This window comes from Gordionus sp. m RMFG-2023, chromosome 5 (genome assembly GCF_954871325.1).
Source record: "Gordionus sp. m RMFG-2023 chromosome 5, tfGorSpeb1-WG-v2, whole genome shotgun sequence".
NCBI lineage: Eukaryota > Metazoa > Nematomorpha > Gordioida > Chordodea > Parachordodidae > Gordionus > Gordionus sp. m RMFG-2023.
Window position 1 is genome coordinate 13,453,645 of NC_088779.1, and position 9,051 is coordinate 13,462,695.

At 28.9% G+C, this 9,051-nt stretch overlaps 1 long non-coding RNA gene across 1 annotated transcript; it reads right to left on the bottom strand.

Moving 5' to 3' along the window:
* Positions 1–7,525: 7,525 nt before the first annotated feature.
* On the bottom strand, positions 7,526–8,968 carry LOC135929996 (uncharacterized). Its single transcript, XR_010572698.1, has 4 exons — positions 8,791–8,968; positions 8,205–8,588; positions 7,954–8,160; positions 7,526–7,905 (listed from the first exon to the last, which is right to left on the bottom strand). It is a non-coding gene; the product is annotated as an uncharacterized LOC135929996 (long non-coding RNA).
* Between the last annotated feature and the right edge of the window lie 83 nt (positions 8,969–9,051).

Consider the following 9,051-nt stretch of genomic DNA (forward strand, 5'->3'; position numbering starts at 1 on the left):
TTGTATTTTACACAAGTGAATAGGGTAAGAGAGATACTCTAAAATAATATTAAATGGCATATGTGGTTTATGTACTTCTAATTTTTTTCGCATAAGAAGAACGTGAAAAGTTAAAATTGATTATTACTATGATTTTATTATGTAATACCGTTTTTTCCTATAAAAACAACCCCTCATCCTCTTTAACCACTTGTCTAAAATTATGCTTACCTGATTAACTGATTCCTATTATTTAGAAATAATTCTCCCATCCATTTTTCGAACTAATCTTAGAAACGCCAGTGGGTATAGACCAACCCAATCATTAGACTTTTCAGTTTACTAAAGTTTAGTGGGTGCTTGAAATTTTATGAAAAAAAATTAAAAAACAATATCTAATATATATAATAGCCGTAATCAAGAAATGAACGTTTTCATATAACCTTAATGTTAATTTTTATTTTTGGTATCAACTATCATCTTATTGTTAAATAAATCGAAGGAGACTATATACCTCTAATGATAAATTATTTTTTTTAAAAAAAGAAAACTTTTTTAAAAGTTTTTTTATATTTCAACGAGATTCGAACTACTGACTTAGCATTCGTTAGACAAACGATCTTTCCAGTCACCCCCCCCCCCCCCCCCATCTATATTTAATATAGTAATACAATTTTTCTTATATATAAAACTATATTATGAAAGTAATTAAAATATATCAATGTTTATATTTTTTATTGGAAGCTCCAGGCTTGGGAAAACAATTTCAAAATTATTGGTTGGCCAGGTTTGAGAAAATTTTTTTAAAATTATAATGGGTCGGGCTGGGCTCGAAAAATATTTTTATAATTTTTTTTATTGGAATCTGAATTTTTTAAATTATTATCGATTGACTAGGTTTAGGAAATCTTTTTTAAAATTATAATGGGTCGGGCTAGGCTTGGAAATTATTTTTATAAATTACATTTGGCAACGCTTGGAAAATTTTCCAAATTATTATCAGCTTGGACGCTTGGAAATTTTTTTATTATTAACTATGGATCAGACATTGACCTAAAACAAATAAACCAAGGCCCATAAAATCTAATTTAGATTGTATTTTTAAATTCATTAAGATTTTTTAAAATATTTTATTCCAGTTCTCAATTTCCAAAATTATTATGATCTTTGGTTGTGAAAATTTTTTCAAAATTATTATAGCTTTGGACCTTGCTCGGGAATTATTTCTATATTAAATAATAGGCATAGATGATCAGTAATATTTTAGCAAATAATATTGATTGGGTATCAAGTAAAAGCTTTAAATATATTTTGACTCAAAACATCACATTTAAACTTAGTTTGATTGGACCTGACCTTAAGGTGGGAGGGGGTTATAAAGAATAAAATTGGATATTATTTTCAAATAACATATAACAACTATCATAAGAGTAAGGAGAAAATTCTCATTCCCCGTCATTTTTGACGTACTCAGCAATGCTGACTAACGGAAGCTCTGGTCTCTTAGTTATATATTTTTCAATTTGCCCTTCAAGAAAGACGGGTCATCTTACTTTTCTCCCTCATTAGATGATAGATGAATCAGAAATGAAGAATATCTTATGAGATATGATTTACAAATTTACCTCTTTTTCGCCTAAATTTTAATATTTTTATAAAATATATTTATTAATTAAGTATATTTAGTACCTTATACACAAACTAATTATCCCTCAACCCTGTCATTCTTGACGGGTTAATAACTAGTACTTTAATATTTTGCTTCAAAATTTCTATTGTTAAATTGAGGGGGCTCTATAAATAAAGGCTTCGAGCCCCTAATAATCTCTCTTTAGTTAGGTGTATATGTATACACACAATTATTATTAGAATAATGTCTATAGGCAAAATTTTTATAAAAGTTAAAAAGTATTTATCTAATTAATTTAATTTTCTGCACAAGATTAGAGATTCAATGAGCTAATTCTCCCGCTTAAAATGGTTTCTTGCTAAAAAATATATATGAATTTATGGACACCTTGTGGAGGTTACAATAGTTGTAATTTGATAAAATGAGGGGGTGTTAATTAATTTGGGAATATGTATTTGTAATTCATAAATGTTTGAATTTTTATTTTTTTTTAATATCAAGAAATATTTATTGTTTTAATGTCGTAACTTAATTAAACTGGAAATTATTAATATCTTATTTTTTTTAAAAATTTAATTTGAACCTAGTTGTCAAAATATTTTATATAAAGATGATTTACCATTAAGAACTGAATAACTTTGCGAAGGCTATAAAAAAAGCAAGAATGATACTTTGTACATAGATTTTATTTCTAAATTAAATGCTTTGATAAAGGAAATAATAATCATAAACTTCGAATTTGTTTAGTCAAAAAATTAGGAAACGAAATATATACTATACTTATAATTATTTTCATTCAACATTTTTTAATATAAGCAAATTTTTTAGTTTTTTTTTGAAATTTTATAAAGCATGTATTTTGTTTGAATGAAAAATGTAATTTAACCACAGTAACGTTATTTATTTTTTAAAAGTATTTTAGAGCTATAATTAAATAGAGTGTTTTTGCTCATGTCTGGCCACTCTTCTCTTTCTACCTCCTTGCTTGCTATTTTTCTATTTAGTTTCTAATTAATATTTTTTTATATTTCAAAAAATCTTTATTACCGAAAAAGATATTTCCCAGTCTGCGCCCACATGAACGGGGAGTAGGAATTGCACCCGATTTTTTAAGGGGGATATGGGGCCGGCATTTAAAAGGTTAGAGGTCTGCATTAGGCATATTTTCGGCCCGTCCCACGATCTAAGTGGGAGAGCCGGTGGGAGGGTTAAAAATTTTAAACAATGGGCGGGTGGGGCGGGTTAAAATATTTTAAACAATGGGCGGGGGGGGGGGGTTAAAAATATTTTAAATTTTCGTTATTTAAAATCATTTTAGTAAATATTAAGAAAAAATTGTTCTGATGAAATTTTTTGTATTTTTTTTTTCGGTCATAGGTTACTTTATTTGAATAGTAGCTGATATAATGTTATTAAAATGTAATAGCATATTTTTAATTTTTTCTAAGATAAAATTAATAAAGGTGAAAACTATAAATATGGAGTTTACGGAAAAGGATATGAAATAAAAATAAAAAAAAGGAGGCAAGGAATGAGGAGGGAAGAGAGAAGGCATATACTTGGAAGGTTATTCTAAAAAAACGTTGAGTTTTGTACCGAAGGTGATGAGAATGGAGCAGGCGATGGGTATGAATAAGAAAGAAGGATCTATGGAACTTTACTTGATGATTTTTTGGGATTCTATGAGAGCGAGGGCATCAACGTTGTAGTTAGATGGTGTATTTAGGTCAATGCAGGTGAAGTTCCAAATCAGGAGCTGACCCCTTAACCAAGGAATCAAGGACATTCTATCAGGACGTATTCCATCGGTTCTAAAAATTCCGGTTGTTTCAAGTCTAGATGGAATGCCTGCGGATTTGAGGGCACGTAATATGATATCCTTACATTTGGTGTGCCGTGGAAAACGGCCTCAAAAAAGCGACAATTGAGGCAATGCCTACCCTTGCGATCGACGCTGGTTTCACAATGTTTATATTGGTAAACAGAACAATTTCGCAATTGAGCCGTAGTCCAATAGAAAATCTTAACTCGTCAGTGGAAAGCAATAAATCAGAGGATATGGTTTCCAGAAACTCGTAACCGGATCCTTGGTTCAATTGGTGAAAGACTGTGAGATCGTCGCGGATTTGATGTTTAGGTTATTAATTTTGCTGGATATTATCTTGGCCTTTAATTGGAGGCTGGGAAGTTTTTAGTTCATGAGGAGATACAGTGGTTGTAAGGGTTAGGAGATGTATAGTTGCATCTTTGATTTGTTGTGTTAAAGATTCCTGAATCTGAATTGGGAGGTTGGAGAGTGGTAAAGGAAAATGAGAAATGTTTAAGCCAATGATCGAGAGAGGATAAGTTATTTAATAATGACTGGAGGCAGGTGGAGGTCTTTGGCTACTTATACTCTGGATTGGAACCTTTAGGAATTCTAGAGATAATGGGAGGTTTGTCGGATTTTAGAAAGCTAATGATGTCGACAGAGTGGTAAGTGGGAGGGGAATAAATGCATCTAATTTGGTTGATGTGTTGACGTTATTGGATGAGGTGGAAGAATGGCTGCGAGTAGAAAAAATGGAAAGGGGATTTAGGAAGGGAAGAGAAGGAAGTTTTCCGGACTCAGGACAAAATGCCATTGATTTTGTGTGTGGTGAAAAGGCCGGGTTTGGTGATTTTGATGTTTTTTGAGCATGCGGGACAGTGTACTATTATATAAATAAGGTGAGGCTATGAATTGAGTGAAAAAACATAAGAGGGAAGAACTGTCAAATTAATTGTACAATGGATGGGGATGTGGCAGAGAGTAGTAAAGAAATAATATGCAGAAAATAATGATGTTATAAAGACAAGATTTTATATAAAAAGGAAAATAAGCATGAAGATTGTTGGGGTTAATTGATGTGTGATAGAGGTTGATTAAAAAATTAAAATTTCCTTTTTTGGTAACGTAATAAAACCTTTTTGGATATTGAAAATTTACTTTCTTGGAATTAATGAATATTTCTACATTGTATTGTTTTATTTTAAATTATGAAACATTTTGTAGAGGTGTAATGCTTACACTGAATTATTTTTTTTAATTAAATGTTTTAATAATGATCATAATTAAATTTTAAAATAATGGACTTGGGTTGAAATTTTTTATAAATAATAAGCAGGTGTGGGTAAGGAATTTTAGATTAATGGGGGGGGGGGGGGTTATATTTTTTTAGAAAACTATGGGCAAGTTAGGGGGGTTGGTTAAATTTTTTAAAACATTAGGTGTGCGAGCTTATGGGCTAAAAACCCGCCCAATGCATATCTATAGACAGACTAAGGGTAGGATAAATTTATTAGGGGATTATCTATTAAATATTTAGATAAAATAAGGCAAATGTATTGTAGTATAATTTTTTACTTTTATTATAGACGTATTTAAATACAATGATATTGCTAATAATTATCTAAATCAATCATAGATATTGTTTTCCAAAAGAAACTACTGGATAATTTTATACTATCCTTTTAAAGGTAGTTTGGGGTAGGCATTCTATCAGTAAACACATATTCATGCCAAACAATATACTATAATACATTCATTGTAAATGAGGGTGTTATTAATTCAATTCAAGTTCTAAAAAGTGATTTTAATATGTCGATTTTATAAGAGAACGATTAGAAACAATACGCTAAGCTAGCGTCTCAACCCCCCCCCCCCCTCTCTGAAAAATTAAAAATTTTTTTATTATATGTAATTTTGGATAATGTTAGTAAAAAGATAAAGGTATTAAAAAATGTTAGCTAAAAAGAAGTAATTTTAGATATTGGATAAAAACAGGTAATTTTGAGAAGTTTTAAAATATTTTTTGAGCCACCTGAGATTTTAAAGGCTAGTGAGGCCCCTGCTAACTGGTTAAATATGACTATATTTTATTACATTACAAAAAATAAAAAGCATATATCTAATTAATTTTCAATATCTTTTGAAAAGAACAATGAGGGAGGGGGGGGGGCTAAGATAAGATTCTAAATAAATTTTGACGAATATTGGAGTAGAACCGATAACTTAAATCCAAGCTCTTTTGTCTTTTGAAGCCTAAAATTTTAATTCGTTTCGCAACTTTCGTATTTTTATGAACATCATAAATGATTAATAATTAAGTTTAAAAAAATATTCACGTTATAAATTTATAAAAAATGATGAAAATATTAGGATATTATACAAAGCTGCCCAGCAAAGGGAGTTCAAGTTTAATTTACGGGGCATGTTGGAATGAGGCAATCGAACTGGCCAATATAAATGAGCAAACAAATAGGATGAGAAATGGTCAAGAAATGAATATAAATCCGATTTTTTTTAATTTCTAGCAAATCAAAAAAATAGGAAATTATCACTTAACAAATAGTTGTGACTAACTACTATTTGATATGAATAGTATTAGGATCGGAAAGAATCTCATTCAAGATTGCATTCCTGACACATTAAACATAATGAATTGACTCGTTTTATTATTCTTAGCTAATCTGTGATTTTAAAAAATATTTTTTTTACATTAGATGACAAGTACGAGATACTTCCTAATATTTTAATATTTTATAAAGGTATAAAAAACGATTATAATAATTTTATTTTAAAAAAGTTATACTTAGCCTGGTTTGATAAAGGGATCCAACACAATTTAACAGATGATCGATTTTTAAAATCTGTTCTTGAGATAAGATTTTCTTTATTATTATTAATTTTATTCATGATTAATAATCGAAGATTTATTGATTTTAATAAAGTAAAACTGATCTCTTTAAAAGATTTTCAAAATCGCTCAACTGTTAAATCGTGTCGGATCGGATCCCACTAAGAACCAAACCTAATTGGATGTGAATTTATTGTAGTTAGTTATATATTATAAAAAATTAGAAATCATCTTTATATTTTTCAATTATAACCTTTAAATTTTAATTATATCAAAATAAAATTCTTTTAGATAACAGAAATTAAATTTGTGTAAACAGGGTCCTATGGAGGGGGGGGGGACTGCCTCGTTAAAATCTCAGGAATGGTGGTGTACCCTTTTAGACAAGAAATACATAGTTAGCATCAATATATATTTTATAATTGAACAATTTTATATTTCACTAGATTAAAAAGAGGTGGGATAGAGGAGGGGAGGGTGTCTATAGGTTTGTTACAATTATTATATATGCAGGTTTTATTATACTACTAGGAATCTAAATAACAGTGTTGTTAAACGCTACTTTTAAAAATAGCGCGCTATCGCTACCGCTATTTTATAAAAAAAGTAGCGCGCTATCGCTACCGCTATTTTATAAAAAAAGTAGCGCGCTATTGCTACCGCTATTTTATAAAAAAAGTAGCGCGCTATCGCTACCGCTATCGTTTTCAAATGAGTAGCGAGCTATTAGCTACTTTGATTTTTTTTTTAAATATTTTTTTTTACGTAACTTTATTTCCACAAATAAAATATTGATATAAAAACATGACTATAATTTGTTACATATATATATATAATTTATTTATTATTGCACTTTAATAATAATAACATTTCGGTACTGTCATCCCCAAGTCTAGAGCGACGATTAGAAAGTATAAGCTTTGCCATACTAAATAATCGTTCAGCACTAGCACTTGAGGGCAACGCAGTATTAAATTTAATAAACAAACTTTTTATATGAAAAAAATCATCAAAAATATTTAAATTAGTATTTTTAGATTTAAAAAAAGCATCTAGAGGTTAATTAAAAATACTTCAGTATATTCTTTAATAAAAGTATGCTCTTCCACATTAAAATACTGTATTCCCATTTGATCCAATATATAATTCATTTCCATTTTTTTCTCATCTAGAAACAATGCTAAAAGTTTCATAGCATTGTAAACACTATTCCATCTTGTAGTATTTGGTGTCAATAAATAACGTCCTAATTTTTTTTTGAAAATATCAGACGTCTTTGATGGCTTATTTTGTTTATTCTAAAGAGCTTGGCATTTAGAAAATGTAGATCTTGATACTCTTTTAAAATCCTCATTTAATAATGCTTCTTCAGCATCCACTGTTGCAACTAAATTTAGGTTGTGGCAGGAACATCGATGATGGCTAGATAACATAGAAGACTTTATTGAAGATCCTAAATATTATAATTTTTATTTTATAGTGGTGAAATATTAAAAATAAAATAATTTAAAACCAAGGATGTCATGAACATCAATTATCTCAAACTCCATTTCATCTTCCTCTTCTTGTTTTCCATCTTCAATATTTTTGTCAGGAATATTACTAGTATTGTTATTATTATTATCTTCCCCAAATATTCTATATTATTTATATCATATTATAAAAAAATTATAATAAATTTAAAACCTGAAGGCCTTCAGGAAATTAGACCCATTATCCGTAATCATCTTACAAACCTTGTTTTGAATTTTGTAAGACCTATGGATTTCTGCAATAATATTGGCTAGAATGTCATAAGTCTGACAGCCAATTATTCTCTTTAGAGCTAACGCTACAGATTTTCGTTTAAGATTTTTAGGATCAATCTAATGTGCAGTTACTCCTAAATAAGCTCTAAAAATATGACATATTATAAATCAGAAAATAAACATTTTTACCTTCTATTGTGAGTCCAGCAATCTGCCGTTGTACAGACGTAGGAGACATCTGATAGATTTAATATCAAAGATTCTTTCATTTCCTTAAAGCTCTCCAAATTTCTTGCCATCAATGTCTGCCGGCAAAATATCTTGGTCCGTGGAGAAAAAGTGTTTATCATCTTTATAAAAGAATCATTTTCCACCAAGGATAATGGTTGAACTGTATCTATTATAAAGTTCATAATGACTGTCAGCCAATTTTTGGGATACACCAGGTGTTGATGAATCCAAATTGGTTAATTTTGTTTGTATTAAATTTGATTTGGAAGTGGGTTTATCTTCTTCCATTACCCCAAAACTTTTGAGATATTTTTCAATCTCTTTATATGAAGTGTGCACAGTCTAAAATTATAAAATACTTAGAATAAAAATTATGTAGGAGATAAGTACATAAAAATGATTGAAATAACTATTTTAAAATGTTTTAAATAATTTAGATAAAATTTATGAATATATAAATAAAATGATTGGTTTTTGATTTTAATTTATTTTTAAAATTAAAGATTAGCCTACACATTGATATTAAATTTGTTTAATATATTACCTTTAAATGTTTTTTCAAATTAAAGTTGCTCGTATGATTTGAAGAGATAATTTTGCGGCACATCTTGCAACCGAAACCGATACCCAGTATTAATTTTTTCTTCAAGGTTAAAGTATTTCTTGAATTTATGGAAAGGATCATCTATATTTTGCTCATTTTCCAAAGAAATATCAATATCTTCAACAATCTCACACATAAGATTTATAATGCTTAATATAAAATGTAAAATGAAATATAAAATAAGATAAAAGCAAGGACATA